This window comes from Cherax quadricarinatus, chromosome 98 (genome assembly GCF_038502225.1).
Source record: "Cherax quadricarinatus isolate ZL_2023a chromosome 98, ASM3850222v1, whole genome shotgun sequence".
Classification (NCBI taxonomy): domain Eukaryota; kingdom Metazoa; phylum Arthropoda; class Malacostraca; order Decapoda; family Parastacidae; genus Cherax; species Cherax quadricarinatus.
The window spans coordinates 4579163-4598285 of record NC_091389.1 but is presented as its reverse complement, the minus strand read 5'-3'; positions in this window follow the sequence as shown (position 1 = coordinate 4598285).

Here is a 19123-nt window from a genome sequence, read left to right as displayed (position 1 = left end):
ATCATGTACTGTGTAGACCTGCCTAACCTTGAAGTTTTTTCAGTGGCATGAAGAGGTTTTAGAAGACTCAGAAACTTGTGCTCATGTCAAAAAAATTGGCAGGTGGTGTATTTGAAGGTCTGAAACATTGTGGGTACTGGTATTTAGTTTGATTATTATTATTTTTATTTTTATATTAACACATGGGCCGATTCCCACCAAGGCAGGGTGGCCCGAAAAAGAAAAACTTTCTTCTTCATTTACTCCATCACTGTCTTACCAGAGGTGTGCTTTTACTACAGTTATAAAACTGCAACATTAATATCCCTCATTCAGAGTGCAGACATTGTACTTTCCATCTCCAGGACTCAAGTCCGGCTCACCAGTTTCCCTGAATCCCTTTATAAATGTTACTTTGCTCGCACTCCAACAACATGTCAAGTATTAAAACCCATTTGTTTGCATTTACTCCTGTCAAATACGCTCACACATACTTATTAGAAGTCCAAGCCCCTCGCACACAAAACCTCCTTAACCCCCCTTCCCCCTACTTCACCTTCCCCCCACTACAGATTTATACACTCTCAAAGTCATTCTATTTTGTTCCACCCTCTCTATATGTCTGAACCATCTCAACAACCCCTCCTCAGCCCTCTGGATAATAGTTTGGTAATCCTGCACCTCCTCCTAATTTCCAAACTACGAATTCTCTACATTAAATTCACACCAAACATTGCCGTCAGACATGACATCTCTACTGCCTCCAGCCTTCTCCTAGTTGCAATTTTCACCATCCATGCTTCACACCCATATAAGAGTGTTGGTATAATTATACTCTCATACATTCCCCTCTTTGCTTCCACAGACAAAGTTCTTTGTTTCCACAGACTCCTAAGTGCACCACTCACCCTTTTACCCTCATCAACTGGATTTATTCGTTTGCAGAGTCAATTTTCCTCATTTAAATTAATTGAAATGCAATTAATCCATTCCCAGCTCTCAGGAGGCTAACAAGATACACCTACCATCCGACTTACGACCGAGTTCGGTTCCGAGAAACCGGTCATAAGTCGAAATGGTAGTAAGTCAAACTTTACTACTGAATATCAACAAAACATTTTTGTAATGACTTTATTTTATTGTTTTATTTTGGTATTTCATGTTTTACTTTACTTTTTATGTTGTTAGTTCTGTATTTTATACTGTAAGGTTTAGGATAAACACTGTGTACAACACAAATACTTGTTTATTTCTCAGAAATTTGGCATAAAAAACACGGTCGTAAGTCGAGCACGCCGTAAGTCAGATGGTAGGTGTACTTCAATATTTCGCTAATATCATCTATACGGCTTATTTATGTATCATCATATGATATAATAAACAATATTAATAACATTGAAACATGATATATACACTAGAATGAATGAAATACAGTGGTCCCTCAATAATCGTTCGGCCTGAAAGTCGTCCATTTCGGAAATAGTCCGGTTATTTCATCTAGACATTGGCTCACAAATGGTCCGTTAACTCGCTAATCGTCTTTTGTCCTGGACACGTACTCATGGCTCTGAGCCGCCTCAGCCTCCCTTCCCAGCTAGTGTGCCATTGTTTACCAGTGAGCGACGGTTCCCTCACGTGTTCCTACGAAATATTTCATAATATTCCATTCATTTTAGTGCTTGCAAGTGCTAAATAAGTTACCATGGCTCCAAAGAAAGCTCCTAGTGCCAAGCCTGTGGTAAAGAAGGTGAGAAATATGATTGAATTTAAGAAAAACATCATTGAACAATATGAAAGTGGCGTACGTGTGGGCAAACTGGCCAGGATGTATAACAAATCCTGTACAACCATATCTTCCATCATTGCCAAGAAAAAGGAAATCAAGGACACTGTTGTTGCAAAGGTGGTAAATATGCTGACAAAAATGAGATCACCAGTACTCGAAGATGTTGAGAAGTTATTATTGGTGTGGATAAACGAGAAACAATTAGCAGGAGACAGTCTTATGACGTTGCTTATTTGTGAAAAGGCTAGGCAGTTGCATGATGATTTGGTAAAGAAATTGCCTGCAACTAGTGGTGATGTGAGTGAATTTAAGGCCAGCAAAGGCTGGTTTGAGAGATTTAAGAAGTGTACTGGCATGCACAGTGTGATAAGGCATGGTGAGGCTGCCAGTTTGGACCAAAAAGCAGCTGAAAAATATGTGCAGGAATTCAAGGAGTACATAGAGGCTGAAGGACTGAAACCTGAACAAGTGTTCAGTTGTGACAAAACAGGCCTCTTTTGGAAGAAAATGCCAATGAGGACCTTCATTACTCAGGAAGAAAGGGCACTGCCAGGACACAAACCTATGAAAGACAGGCTGACGCTAATGTTCTGTGCTAATGCTAGTGGGGATTTCAAAGTGAAGCCATTACTAGTGTACCATTCTGAAAATCCCAGAGTGTTCAGGAAAAACAATGTTATGAAGAGTAAATTGTGTGTGTTTTGGAGATCTAATAATAAGACATGGGTCATGAGGGAAATTTTTGTCGAGTGGTTCAATGAAGTGTTTGGCCCTAGTGTGAAGAATTACCTCCTGGAAAAGAAATTGGATTTCAAGTGCCTCCTAGTAATGGACAATGCACCTGCTCATCCTCCAAACTTGGATGATCTAATTCTGAAGGAGTTTGGGTTCATCACAGTAAAGTTCTTGCCCCCGAATACCACTCCTCTCCTCCAGCCCATGGACCAGCAGGTCATTTCAAACTTTAAAAAACTCTACACCAAAGCAATGTTTGAAAGGTGCTTTAATGTGACCTCAGACACTCACTTGACCCTAAGAGATTTTTGGAAAGAACACTTCAGTATTCTCCATTGCATAAGCCTTATAGGTAAGGCTTGGGAGGGAGTGACTACCAAGACTTCGAACTCTGCTTTGGAGAAAATTGTGGCCAGATTGTGTCCACAAGAGGGATTATAAAGGGTTTGAGGCAGCCCCTGATGAGCCTTTGTCAGTTGTGAACTCTATTGTGGCACTTGGGAGTTCCATGGGGTTGGATGTGAGTTTGGAGGATGTGGAAGAGTTGGTGGAGGACCACAATGAAGAGCTCACCACTGAGGAGCTGTAAGAGCTTCAGCAGGAAGAGCAAACCAAACCATACCCCCGGCCGGGATTGAACCCGCGGTCATAGAGTCTCAAAACTCCAGCCCGTCGCGCTAACCACTAGACCAGCTAGCCACAATAAGATTCATCCAACTAGGTATATTTCTACACCATAGGAAGGTTAGCACAGGCACCTCTGTGACCACAAATGCAAGTTTTTACAGACGAATCTCCAGCTAGCGTGGCCGTGACGAACTCTAGCTCAAGTCCCTTCACTGCCGTCAACATGACTTAAGAAATCGTAATGACACGATTGCAAATAAACCATACCCCCGGCCGGGATTGAACCCGCGGTCATAGAGTCTCAAAACTCCAGCCCGTCGCGCTAACCACTAGACCAGCTAGCCACAATAAGATTCATCCAACTAGGTATATTTCTACACCATAGGAAGGTTAGCACAGGCACCTCTGTGACCACAAATGCAAGTTTTTTACAGACGAATCTCCAGCTAGCGTGGCCGTGACGAACTCTAGCTCAAGTCCCTTCACTGCCGTCAACATGACTTAAGAAATCGTAATGACACGATTGCAAATAAACCATACCCCCGGCCGGGATTGAACCCGCGGTCATAGAGTCTCAAAACTCCAGCCCGTCGCGCTAACCACTAGACCAGCTAGCCACATCATGTTGACGGCAGTGAAGGGACTTGAGCTAGAGTTCGTCACGGCCACGCTAGCTGGAGATTCGTCTGTAAAAACTTGCATTTGTGGTCACAGAAGTGCCTGTGCTAACCTTCCTATGGTGTAGAAATATACCTAGTTGGATGAATCTTATTGTGGCTAGCTGGTCTAGTGGTTAGCGCGACGGGCTGGAGTTTTGAGACTCTATGACCGCGGGTTCAATCCCGGCCGGGGGTATGGTTTATTTGCAATCGTGTCATTACGATTTCTTAAGTCATGTTGACGGCAGTGAAGGGACTTGAGCTAGAGTTCGTCACGGCCACGCTAGCTGGAGATTCGTCTGTAAAAACTTGCATTTGTGGTCACAGAGGTGCCTGTGCTAACCTTCCTATGGTGTAGAAATATACCTAGTTGGATGAATCTTATTGTGGCTAGCTGGTCTAGTGGTTAGCGCGACGGGCTGGAGTTTTGAGACTCTATGACCGCGGGTTCAATCCCGGCCGGGGGTATGGTTTATTTGCAATCGTGTCATTACGATTTCTTAAGTCAGGAAGAGCAACAGATTGCAGCTCAAAATCTTGCTGCAGATGAGGAGGAAGAGAGATGGAAGAAGGTGCCTTCTTCAGAAATTAAGGAGATTTTTGAAATGTGGGGTAAGATAGAAAGATTTATGGAGAAACATCACCCTGACAAGGCTGTTGCAAGCCATGTTGGCAACATGTACAGTGACAAAGTCTTGGCCCATTTTAGGGAAGTTTTAAAGAGACGCCAGAAACAGAGCTCTCTGGACAGTTTTTTTGCGAGACAGGACTCCAGTGACTCTCAAGCTGGTCCTAGTGGCATTAAGAAACAGAGAAGAGAAGTAACCATAGAAAAGCAATTGGTACCTGAGGTGTTGATGGAAGGGGATTCCCCATCCAAACAATAATCCAATCTCTCTCCTCCTCCAGTCTTCCATACACTAAGAAGAATCGCCAATAAAGGTAAGTGTTATGCTGTTAATGTTTCATTCATCAGTCCCATTGTATTGTTTATGTATGTACTACATCTGTGGAACATAGTACCGTATCTTCGATAGTATGCCTACGGTCTTGGAAATTTGTTGTATATGTGTTTGAAATTTGAGTCTATTATCAAGGTGGATTCCTAAGAATTTTCCCTCTGTGAGCTTTGTGATAGGTGATCCATTTATCATTATGTTAAGAGGGACATCTGTAGCTCTGTTACCAAACTGAATGAAGTAGGTTTTGTCAATGTTGAGAGTAAGTTTGGTAGTCCTCATCCAGGTAGATATTTTCTGTAATTCGGTATTCACAGTATTGGCTAGCGTGACTGGGCTCGGGTGAGAGAAGACGTATTTAGTGTCATCTGCAAATAGTGTGGGTTTGAGTAGTTGTGATGCATTTGGTAGGTCATTTATGTAAATGAGAAAGAGAAGAGGGCCAAGGACATTTCCCTGTGGGACACCAACTGTAATTGGCTGTGCGGAAGAGTTTGCTCCGTTTGTGTACACATATTGGCTTCTGTTGCTGAGGTAAGACTTGAGGTAGTTGAGGGAGTGCCCTCTAATACCATAGTGTGACAATTTTACGTGGAGCAAGTCATGGTCAACTGTATCAAAAGCTTTACGTAAATCAATGAAGATCTCCAGTGGGACTTCTTTTTTCTCTAGTGCAGTGTATATTTGTTCTAGCATGTGTATAATAGCATCATTCGTATTTTTATTAGGCCTTAACCCAAACTGACAGGGGTTGAGTATGTTGTGGGAGATGATGTAGGAATAAATTCGCTTATGAATTAATTTTTCGAAGATTTCAGAGAGAGGGTGTAAGTTGGATATTGGCCTATAGTTATTCAAGTCTGTTTGGTCTCCTCCTTTATGGATCAGGGTGACCCTCGCTATTTTGAGAACCGTAGGGAAGGTACAGGATTAGATGGATTTGTTGAAGAGTGTTGCAATGATTGGTGACAGCACTTGTGATGCTTTTTTGTATATAAAGGGTGGTAAGGTATTTAAATCTCCTGTCTTGTTTTTTAGTGTGTCGATAACAAGGGAGACTTCAGTTGGGTTAGTCGGAGCTAGGAACAGTGTGTTCGGGTAGTTGCCAGTGAGGTAGTCATTGGGTGGGGTATCTGAGCTTGGGATTTTATTGGCAAGGTTTTTTCCTATAGTGGAGAAGAAATCATTGAGTCTGTTTGCTGTTTCAGCTGGTGGGAGTTGGGGTTCATCTGGTTTCGTTAATTCAATTTCGCTATTTCATGATATCTTTTTTGTTCCTAGAATTTCTGATAGGGTTTTCCAGGTCTTTTTTATGTCACCTCTTAAGTTGGATAATCTGTTCTCAGCGAATTTACACTGTATTTTCATATGGTATTTATGGTTGTATTCTAGTTTTCTTGGTCTTATTTTATAGAATGGAAGACATATTACAGAAATTGAGATGATTTTGATTGGTTTCACAATGAAAAGTACCTTGAAATTGAGCTCAAAGTAGCAGAAATGTTCGATTTTTGCCAAAGTTCAAAAGTAAACAAATCATGCCATGCATCCAATACACGTCAACTGGTGAATCTAATATTCTTTCACAAGTGCACTGATATTATTTATACCATTTCTACACTAATACAGTAGTCTGCCTAACAGTAAATCTTCTATTTTTTGTGAGAATAAAAATTCAAAGTGGAAAGCAAAAGAAATGTAAGAGGGGTGTGGGGATGTGACTAATGAACAGAGGAAATGTTATTTTAGTGCCAGGAATGTCTTTCTTGTTTATTCTGGACCCTATTTGGAAATTGGCATCTTTTGAAATTTGTGTGAAATTGGCAAAATTGCTAAATTCTGACCACTTTATTGGATAGTTGAAATCGGTAAATGGGTGGTTTCTTGTACTCATTCGATGGAAAATATGGAGTTCTAGTGAAATAGTTATGATTTTTTGTCGACGAGTACACTGGAATTGGCTGAAAATAGGGCTCAAAGTGGGCAAAATCGCCAATGTGTAAACATCGTCGAGACCGCTAACTTCGCGAGAGCATAATTCCGTAAGTTTTCCATCAAATTTCATACTTTTGGTGTCATTATGATCAAGAAAAGGTTCTCTATCTTTTTATAAGAAAAAATATATTTTTTTTTTAAATTTTGGCGACCCTGAGAACAAGTCTCTGAGAGGGCCTGGCGACCCTCAAAGTGTTAACCACTTTATTTCTTTGTATTTCTATGTATCATGTTCAAATTAATAAATAAATAAATAAATAAAAGGGTGGTGACTGGGCCAGACGCAGATTCAGTTTTCTCTAATGCTGGACCAGAGAAAGCATAATGTTTTCTCTCCAACCCACGCATCGATAGCATATAAACACTGCATGTTTAAATGCTATGTAACGTGTTTCTTTTATAATTTTGAAGAAAGTATAGATGATTTAATGAAAATGTCTATATTACATAAAATAAGTCATTTAACGTGTCCAAGAGTGATTATTATTAAACATACATAGCATATAAACATTGCCTGGGTTGACCCCTACCCTGCCTTCCATCCAATACATATTTATAAACTCTTGAACTCATTCTGTTTTGTTGATCTTCTTCTTTCAACACATCAGCCTGTGTGTGTGACCTAAGTGTAAGTAGAAGTAGCAAGACATACCTGAAATCTTGCATGTTTATGAGACAGAAAAAAAAAACCAGCAATCCTACCATCATGTAAAACAATTACATACTGGCTTCTGTTTCACACTCACTTGGCAGGATGGTAGTATCTCCCTGGGCAGTTGCTGTCTACCAACCTACTTCTTATTTTGTTCTATTCTCTCTAAATGTCCAAGAAACCTCAACAAATTCTATGCAGCCCTCTGGATATTACTTTTAGTAACCCCAAACCTCCTCCTAATTTCCAAACTACAGATTCTCTGCTTAACCCTTTGGGGATTTCGGACGTACTAGTACGTTTTACGACTCGGGGTTTTTGACGTACTAATACGCCTAAATTCTAGCGCCCTCAAATCTAGTGAGAGAAAGCTGGGAGGCCTACATATGAAAGAATGGGTCTATGTGGTCAGTGTGCGCAGTATAAAAAAAATCCTGCAGCACACAGTGCGTAATGAGAAAAAAAAAACTTTGACCATGTTTTTGGATTAAAACAGCGACTTTGCACTGTATTTTCATATGGTATTTATCGTTGTATTCTAGTTTTCTTGGTCTCATTTATAGAACGAAAGACATATTACAGAAATTGAGATGATTTTGACTGGTTTTACCATGAAAAGTACCTTGAAATTGACCTCAAAGTAGCAGAAATGTTCGATTTTTACCAAAGTTTAAAAGTAAACAAATCATGCTAAGCATCCAATACATGTCAACTGGTGAGTCTAATATTCTTTCACAAGTGCACTGATATTATTTATACCATTTCTATACTAATACAGTAGTCTGCATAACAGTAAATCTTATTTTTTTGTAAGAAAAAAAATTAAAAGCGGAAAGCCAAAGAAATATAAGAGGGGCCTGGGGATGTGACTAACGAACAGAGAACTTATTTTAGTGCCAGGAATGTTTTTCTATTCTGGACTCTATTCGGAAACTGGCATCTTTTGAAATTTGTGTGAAATTGGCAAAATTGCTAAATTCTGACCACTTTATTGGATAATTGAAATCGGTAAATGGGTGGTTTCTTGTACTCATTCGATAGAAAAAATGGAGTTCTAGCGAAATAGTTATGATTTTTGTCAACTAGTGTACTGGAATTGGCCAAAAATAGGGCTCAAAGTGGGCAAAATCGCCGATGTGTAAACATTGTCGAGACCGCTAACTTCGCGAGAACATAATTCCGTAAATTTTCCATCAAATTTCATGCTTTTGGTGTCATTATGATCGGGAAAAGATTCTCTATCTTTTCACAAGAAAAAACTTTTTTTTTTTTTTTTTTGAAATTTGGCCGACACTGAGAACAAGTTTCTGAGAGGACCTGTTGACCCATAAAGGGTTAATAATCACACTTCACATTGCCCTCAGACATGACATCTCCACTGCCTCCAGCCTTCTCCTTGTTACAACATTCAACACTCATACTTCACATCCATATAAGTGTTGGTATAACTATACTCTCATTCCTGTCTCCTTGGATAATGTTCTTTGTCTGCACAGACTCCTCAGTGTACCACTTACCTTTTCTCCCTCATCAGTTCTGTGATTCACCTCATCTTTCGTAGACCCATCTATTGACGTGGCCCGGTGGCCTGGTGGCTAAAGCTCCCGCTTCACACACGGAGGGCCCGGGTTCGATTCCCGGCGGGTGGAAACATTTCGACACGTTTCCTTACACCTGTTGTCCTGTTCACCTAGCAGCAAATAGGTACCTGGGTATTAGTCGACTGGTGTGGGTTGCATCCTGGGGGACAAGATTAAGGACCACAATGGAAATAAGTTAGACAGTCCTCGATGACGCACTGACTTTCTTGGGTTATCCTGGGTGGCTAACCCTCCGGGGTTAAAAATCCGAACGAAATCTTATCTTATCTTATCTCACTCCTAAATATCTGAAATCAGTCACCTCCTTTATACTCTCTCCCTCCAATCTGATATCCAGTCTTTCGCTACTTTTTTTTTTTTATCCTCATCACCTTACTCTTTCCTATATTCACTTTTATATACCCTACCAGACTCATCCACCAACCTCTGCAACTTCTCTTCAGAATCTGCCAAAAGCACAGTGTCATCAACAAAGAGCAACTGTGACAACTCTCACCTTGTGTTAGATTCTTTATCTTTTAACCCCACACCTCCTGCCGAGACTCGAGCCTACACTTCTCTTACAACTCCATCTGTAAATATATTGAGCAACCATGGTGACATCACACATCCTTGTCTAAGGTCTACTTTTACTGGGAAATAATCTCCCTCTCTCCTACATACTCTAACTTGAGCCTCATTATCCTCATAAAAACTCTTCACAGGTTTCAGTAACCTTCCTCCTATTCCATACATTTACATCTGCCACATTAACCCCCTATCCACCCTCTCATACACCTTTTCCAAATCCATAAATGCCACAAAAACCTCTTTACCATTATCTATATACTGTTCACCTATGTGTTTCACTGTAAACACCTGGTCCACACACCCCCTACGCTTCCTAAAGCCTCCTTGTTCATCTGCTATCCTACTCTCCATCTTACTCTTTATTCTTTCAATAATAACTCTACCATACATTGATTTACCTAATTTTAATACAAATGACTATGAAGGTTTACTCAGGACTGTCAGGCTGGCTCCTCCTTATGAAAAGAAAAGTACGTAGTGAAAAAATAATAACATGCTAATATAAACAATTTTATTGTAATAATAATTCAGGCAATAATATAAAACAATTAATTAAACATGAAATTTAACCTACTTTAAGAAAAATGAAAAATGATACATATGAATAATTTGTGATCCAGAGCTAATTTATATACAGATGTTGGGTATAGAATGGTGTTGTGCCAACGTTCTGGACACAGAACTTTGGATAATTTTGGAACTCAAATCTGTTGTAGATGATGGGGAGGGTGGGGGGTCGCAGCTGGGCATTACTAAACAGACGTAGGTTTCAACAAGATAATATGTTGAGACCTGTAAGTAACCAGTCAGACACCAGGAACGCTGGTGTAGTCGCCACTTGGAGAATGATGTGTAGCTGAATTAAGTGTAGCTGCCTGAGTTTTGGCTACTGGTGGAAGGGTGGGGGTCAGACCAGTGTAGGTAGATAGGTACAGCGATGTCTCTTGACCTTAGTGAGGTCTACATTCCATCAAACTATCTCTGCATGTGCCAGATGACCCTAGCCGATATTCAAGGAGATACATTGGGAGCTGCCAGGGATAGCAAGCTAGACACCCACCCTATCCGAGCAAGCAGACTGCCCAACAAGCTACCACTACCATGGTTTAGAAAGACACGTAAGCAAACACTATGACATATGTTACGCAGAAATGTGGGATGGCTGGGGGCTTGAGCTTTGTCTAAGGGCAAAGGTAAAAGTTACACACATCTCAAGCATAAACAGGCCACCCAGGGCTATCCCAGTCAAAACAGAAAGCGCTAAACCAGAATGTATTACTTCCATGGGTTGGTTAACAGAGGGTTAGGTAAAAATCCCAGTTAGGAAAATATATCTATTTATTCAACATAACACTATATACACACTCTAGAAACACCTTAATCCTAAATGCCCAAATGAGGATACACAAGAAACAGCTGCCTGGAGGTTCAGCCACCATAACCACTAGGCCTAGTCAGCGCCAGACTGTCACTACTCCACTACAAACCCTATTTCTTATTTCCTCACTCATCCCACAGCATCCTGGCCATGTCAGAGCCTGGGTGAACATACAGGTAAGCCATAGAAGAGCCTATGGCTTGGGTTAGCTAAACAAAAGGAGTACACGACTACAAACTTAGCTCAAATACACAGGATCTCCGATGCCAGCCTCCACACCATGCTGACCCCACGTGACTCCCCCAGCCACGCTCACTCCGCATACCCAAACACCCTTGGAAAATAAATCCCTAGCAGGATTTCTTTATAATTACAGTTAGAGTGCTTTACAGTGCCCCCAAATGCACATTATGAATTATAAAATTATTCTTTACAATTATAACATTCATCTATTATTATGGCACACTTCTCCACTGTATATACATTACAATGTCATGCAGAACCCTGCATAACACATATTTATTAGAAAACGTTTCGGTCCTGGGACCTTGATCACTTCAAGGTCCCAGGACCGAAACATTTTCTAATAAATATGTCATAGTGTTTGCTTACGTGTCTTTCTAAACCAACTTGTCGGTATTTATTACCAAGGTTTATACCACCACTACCATACATACATACTTTTACTACTCCTATCTATTGAACTTTTCCCTCACATTGACCCCTTGCCATATACAGTGGACCCCCGCATAGCGAACTTAATCCGTGCAAGAGGGCTGGTCGTTATGCGAAATGTTCGCTATGCGAATTAATTTTCCCCATAAGAAATAATGGAAATAAAATTAATCCGTGCAAGACACCCAAAAGTATGAAAAAAAAATTTTTTTACCACAAAAAAATGTTAATTTTAGTACACACAAACTGAAAAAGGCATGCACAATTACATGACACTTACTTTTATTGAAGATCTGGTGATGATTGATGGGATGGGAGGAGGGGAGAGAGAGTGTTAGTGTTTAGAAGGGGAATCCCCTTCCATTAGGACTTGAGGTAGCAAGTCCTTTTCTGGGGTTACTTCCCTTCTTCTTTTAATGCCACTAGGACCAGCTTCAGAGTCACTGGACTTCTTTCGCACAACATATCTGTCCATAGTGGCCTGTACCTCTCGTTCCTTTATGATTTGTCTAAAGTGGTTCACAACAGTGTCATTGTAACAGTCACCAGCACGGCTTGCAATAGCTGTGTGAGGGTGATTTTCATCAAAAAAGGTTTGCACTTCAAGCCATTTTGCACACATTTCCTTAATCTTTGAAGTAGGCAATTCCTTCAATTTCTCTCTCCCCTCCTTTGAACCAGTTTCCGCAGGTCTGGCCTCTTGCTCTTGAAGTTGATCTATCAGCTCATCAGTGGTTAGTTCTTCATTGTCCTCCTCCACCAACTCTTCCACATCCTCCCCACTAACCTCCAACCCCAAGGACTTCCCCAATTCCACAATTGATTCCTCAACTGGTATACTACTCCTCTCAGGGTTAGCCTCAAACCCTTCAAAATCGCTTTTGTCTACACATTCTGGCCACAGTTTCTTCCAAGCAGAGTTCAAGGTTCTCTTAGTCACTCCCTCCCAAGCCTTACCTATAAGGTTTACACAATTGAGGATATTAAAGTGATCCTTCCAAAACTCTTTTAGAGTCAATCGAGTGTCTGTGGTCACTTCAAAGCACTTTTGAAACAGAGCTTTTGTGTACAGTTTCTTGAAGTTGGAAATGACCTGCTGGTCCATGGGCTGCAGGAGAGGAGTGGTATTAGGAGGCAAAAACTTCACCTTAATGAAGCTCATGTCCCCATAAAGTCGCTCTGCCACGTCTGTAGGATGACCAGGGGCATTGTCTAACACCAGGAGGCACTTAAGGTCTAATTTCTTTTCAGTTAGGTAATCTTTCACATTGGGGGCAAATGCATGGTGTAACCAGTTATAGAAAAATTCCCTAGTGACCCATGCCTTACTGTTTGCCCTCCACAGCACACACAAATTATCCTTGAGGACATTCTTTTGCCTGAACGCTCTGGGAGTTTCAGAGTGATACACTAATAAAGGCTTAACTTTGCAATCACCACTAGCATTGGCACACATCAACAAAGTAAGCCTGTCTTTCATAGGCTTATGTCCTGGGAGTGCCTTTTCCTCCTGAGTAATGTAGGTCCTGCTTGGCATTTTCTTCCAGAACAGGCCTGTTTCATCACAATTAAACACTTGTTCAGGTTCCAGTCCTTCAGTTTCTATGTACTCCTTGAATTCATGCACATATTTTTCAGCCGCTTTGTGGTCCGAACTGGCAGCCTCACCATGCCGTATCACACTATGGATGCCACTACGCTTCTTAAATCTCTCAAACCAACCTTTGCTGGCCTTAAATTCACTCACATCATCACTAGTTGCAGGCATTTTTTTAATTAAATCGTCATGCAACTTCCTAGCCTTTTCACATATGATCGCTTGAGAGACGCTATCTCCTGCTAGCTGTTTTTCATTTATCCACACCAATAAGTCTCTCAACATCTTCCATCACTTGCGATCTTTGTTTCGAAAACACAGTTAAACCTTTGGCAACAACAGCTTCCTTGATTGCCGTTTTCTTGCCCACAATAGAAGCGATGGTTGATTTTGGTTTCTTGTACAACCTGACCAGGTCGGTGATACGTACTCCACTTTCATACTTATCAATGATCTCTTTCTTCATTTCAATGGGTATTCTTACCCTTTGAGGTGTAGGGTTGGCACTAGAAGCTTTCTTGGGGCCCATGGTCACTTATTTTCCACAAACAGCACCGAAAACACTGTAATAATACGAAATATGCCGAGTGTATGCTTGAATGTTACCGCGGAGGCTGGCTGGTAAACAATGGGACGGGCGGCACATGTGAGGCTGGCTGAGGGCGCACATTGGACGCGTCTCGGACGAAGGTCGCTGAGCGGGTTTTTGTCCACTATGCGGGGCAAAATTTTAGCGAACAAAGCGTTCGCTATGCGGATTGTTCGCTATGCAAGGCGTTCGCTATGCGGGGTCCACTGTATTGATGATTATAATTCTTTATGAAAACAGGCCTTCTCTTTATTCATACCAATGCGAGATCACTTTTTCCAAAATTGGCAGAGATTAGGATTCTGGCCAACAGAACTGAGGCAGCAGTTATATTTATCTCTGAATCCTGGTTGGATGATAGTGGCTGATGATGAGGTCAAAATAGAAAGCTGCAATATAAAAATGCTTAGATAGGAATAGAAAAGGTGGTGAAGTATGTGCAGAAGCAATTATTTCAGAGATGATATTTAGATAATTACCCAGGATGAAGGCGGCAAGTCCGTAACTTTTTATTATATTTTATTTATTTTTTATTATCACACTGGCCGATTCCCACCAAGGCAGGGTGGCCCGAAAAAGAAAAACTTTCACCATCATTCACTCCATCACTGTCTTGCCAGAAGGGTGCTTTACACTACAGTTTTTAAACTGCAACATTAACACCCCTCCTTCAGAGTGCAGGCACTGTACTTCCCATCTCCAGGACTCAAGTCCGGCCTGCCGGTTTCCCTGAACCCCTTCATAAATGTTACTTTGCTCACACTCCAACAGCACGTCAAGTATTAAAAACCATTTGTCCGTAACTTGTATTTTTTTATTTGCTTTTCAATACTGGTATTTAATTACAGTAGTTATTTGTTTATTTACTTATTCAGTAACAGTGGTTATTTATCACATATTAATTTTCGACTTATGATATTTTCAACTTTGGATGGATTTGTTGAAACGTAACCTCACCGTAAGTCGTGGAGCATCTGTATTGGATACTATTTAAAATATAATAGGGGGTCTGTTTCTTCTTCACATATTTTGCCACTTGTGTTGCAGTTTATTTGTATACTCCTGCAGTGGCTTGATTTTGTAAGATAAGATTTCATTCGGATTTTTAATCCCAGAGGGTTAGCAACCCAGGATAACTCAAGAAAGTCAGTGCATGATCGTGGATTGTCTGTCTTATTTCCATTGGGGTCTTCAATCTTGTCCCCCAGGATGCGACCCGCACCAGTTGATTAACCCTTTGAGGGTTTTGATCGTACTAGTACGTCTTACGCGTAGGGGTTTTTGACGTACTAGTACGCATAAATTCTAGCGCCGTTAAATCTCGCGGGAAGAGGCTGGTAGGCCTCCATATGAAAGAATGGGTCTATGTGGTCAGTGTGCACAGGATAAAAAAAATCCTGCAGCACACAGTGCATAATGAGAAAAAAAAAACTTTCACGTTTTTTTTGGCATAAAACAGCGTCTTTGCAGTGTATTTTCGTATGGTATTTATTGTTGTATTCTAGTTTTCTTGGTCTCATTTTATAGAATGGAAGACATATTACAGAAATTGAGATGATTTTTACTGGTTTTACAATGAAAAGTACCTTGAAATTGAGCTCAAAGTAGCAGAAATGTTCGCCTTTTACCAAAGTTCAAAAGTAAACAAATCATGCCAAGCGTCCAATACACGTCAACTGGTGAGTCTAATATTCTTTTGCAATTGTGCCAATATGATTTATATCATTTTCTACACTAATACAGTAGTCTGCATAACAGTAAATCTTCTATTTTTCGTGAGAATAAAAATTCAAAGTGGAAAGCAAAAGAATGTAAGAAGGGCCTTGAGACGTGACTAATGAGCAGAAGAAATGTCATTTTAGTGCTAGGAATGTATTTCTTGTTTGTTCTGGACACTATTCGGAAATTGGTATTTTTTGAAATTTGTGTGAAATTGGCAAAATTGCTAAATTCTGACCACTGTATTGGATAGTTGAAAATGGTAAATGGGTGGTTTCTTGCACTCATTCAATAGAAAAAATGTAGTTCTAGCGAAATATTAATGTTGTTTGTCGACTAGTACAGAGGAATTGGCCGAAAATGGGGCTCAAATTGGGCAAAATCGCCGATGCGTAAACATCGCCGAGACCGCTAACTTCGCGAGAGCATAATTCCGTAAGTTTTCCATCAAATCTCATAATTTTGGTGTCATTATGATCGGGAAAAGATTCTCTATCTTTTCATAAGAAAAAATAATTTTTTTTTTTTTTTAAATTTTGGCGACCCTGAGAACGAGTTTCTGAGAGAACCTGTCGACCCTCAAAGGGTTAACACCCAGGTACTTATTTGCTGCTGGTGAACAGGACAACAGGTGTAAGGAAACACTTTGAAATGTTTCCACCCCTCCAGGGGTCAAACCCAGATCCTCCGTGTGTGAAATGAGAGCTTTAGCCGCCACCAGGCATTAGGGTGGTATCTCTTTCTGGTGATGCCTTTGTCTTTGATTGTCCCTGATTGTCTTGGAATTTGGTATTGAAGATATATTTAACAATGGAGTTAAGGAGGACTATGTATCTTCTTGTGTTGGTGTCCTGGCATCTGCAAGCTCTGATGAAATGTCACTGGTAATGAAGTTTAATAAAGACTTGCTTGTGGAAGTCTCGTTCTTCTTTGAGGAATTCACTTCTGTAGATACAAAGAGAATGTAGAAAGAAGCTTAGAACCTCGTATTTAGTCCTGATGTGATGTAAGTGGCACTGAAGCAGATCTTGTTAAGTGAATATGGTGTCACACCAGGACTAAATGTGGCATTTTCATTGGATTCTATAAGTATTACATTTTTTTTTTTTTTTATCACACTGGCCGATTCCCACCAAGGCAGGGTGGCCCGAAAAAGAAAAACTTTCACCATCATTCACTCCATCACTGTCTTGCAAGAAGGGTGCTTTACACTACAGTTTTTAAACTGCAACATTAACACCCTTGAAGAAAAAGTTTAATAAGATATTTCTTTCTTTCATTCAAAACACTGGCAGCATCCCACCAAGGCAGGGTGGCCCAAAAGCAAAAACGAAAGCTTCTCCTTTAACATTTTATAAATATTACACACGACCCGTATAGCATAATTAAAAATCTTAATGTTCTTGAAGAAAAAGTTTAATATTATAGTTGGTAAATATTTTGTTTATTTGTGCCATTTGTTTCTTTCCAGGTGATGCTGGCACTTGAGGCTGACACTTGTAGTACCAACATTGCAGGTCATCCAGATACCAAAAAATTGCACTTGTGCCATTATTCAGGTTATCCTGGCACCAGAGGTTTTCATAACTTGTTTGTGTACTCAGTTCAAAACACATTCTTTGTGCCTCTGATAAGTTATCTTAGGTAATTTAAAGTCATTGTAGCAATCACTTGACTTTATAGAAAGCACCAAGACCAGTAGAGAGAAAGAAATCAAATTTTTGTGACCAGAAAATAATCATAAATATGCTTTTGTAATATGCGTGAGAGGTAATGCATCAACTTATGTCAGTATATATCGTTCTGAAGATTGTTGTGAAAACTTTTGAAATGGTATTAGAGAAACCTGTGAAGTGCTTTGCCACGACTGAGGACTTGATCCAAGGAATTTGATATTTTCTAATTCCTTAAATCATCTCTTGTGTTTCCCAGACACTGGCCCTTATGAAGTTAGTAATTTCTGATGTGTATAATATCACGTACCAGTATTCCAAAAATATTGGTTTTCATTGTAAATAGATATTTACAGAAAACAGTTTTGGCTAAGATTATAATTCATATGGAAGATTATTTGATCACTGTTCAATATGTCTAAAACACTCAAAAATAAATGTGTTCAAGAAACACAAAATGCACTTCACTCAGAAGCTCTTCACTGCTCAGTATGTCAAAAAGTCTTCCTCAGAAAATCTGATTTGATGAGACATATAACAAATCATATTAGAGAGAAACCATATCAGTGTTCAGAGTGTCCAAATGCCTTTTTGAACAAGTCTGATTTAAGGAAACACATTCAGGTTCATACTGGGGAGAAGCCACTTCAGTGTTCCGAATGTCTGAAGGATTTTGCAAACAAATCTAATTTATTAAGGCACAGGAAAATTCACACTAAAGAGAAACGTTATCAGTGTTCAGACTGCCTAAAAACTTATTCTGAAAAATATTTATTAGTTAGTCACATAAGAATTCATACTGGAGAGAAACCACATCAGTGTTTGGAGTGCCTACGAAAATTTACACACAAACGTGATTTAACACAACACATTAGGATTCATACTGGAGAGAAACCATATCAATGTTCAGAGTGCCTAAAAGTGTTTTCACAAAAGCCTTATTTAATAAATCACATAAGGATTCATACTGGAGAGAAACCATACCAGTGTTCAGTGTGTCTAAAAGGCTTTTCCAATAAATCTGATTTAAGAAGACACAAAAGAATTCATACTGGAGAACAACCATATACGTGTTCAGAGTGTCTAGGAAAATTTAATAAAAAATCAGATTTAATACGACACATTACAGTTCATACGGGAGAGAAACCATATCAGTGTTCGGAATGCTTAAAAGGCTTTTCAGATAACACTTACTTAAAAAGACACATGAAAGTGCATACTGAAGAACAACCATATAAGTGTTCAGAATGTCCAAGAAAATTTAATAAACAATCAGATTTAATACGACACATTACAGTTCATACGGGAGAGAAACCATATCAGTGTTCGGAATGTTTAAAAGGCTTTTCAGATAACACTTACTTAAAAAGACACATGAAAGTGCATATAGGAGAACAACCATATAAGTGTTCAGAGTGTCTAAGAAAATTTAATAGAAAATCAGATTTAATACGACATATTGCAGGTCATACTGAAGAGAAACCATATCAGTGTTCGGAATGTTTAAAAGGCTTTTTACGTAAACATAATTTAGTAAAACACATGGAACTTCATACTGTTTAAGAGACTTTTCAGATAAAACTTATTTCCTGAAACTCCTGATAATTCATACGAATTGGAAGTTGTATTGTATAATTTTTCAGAAGAGTTCTTACAAAAAAAATCAGTCTTCTACAACACATCGGAAGTCATGTGGGAGGGTAATCTTGTCAAAATACAGCATGATAAAATACAATGCTGAGTGTTATCTAGTAAGATGTATGCAGATGCTTGAGGAAAAGCTCTGCCAGTTTTCTAGATGTATTTAAAGATTATTTATACAGTGTGAATATTCATACACAGAATATTTATACCAGGCTGTATCAGTATCAGTATCAGTATCAGTATCAGTATCAGTACCAGTATCAGTAACTCATGAATTATATAATG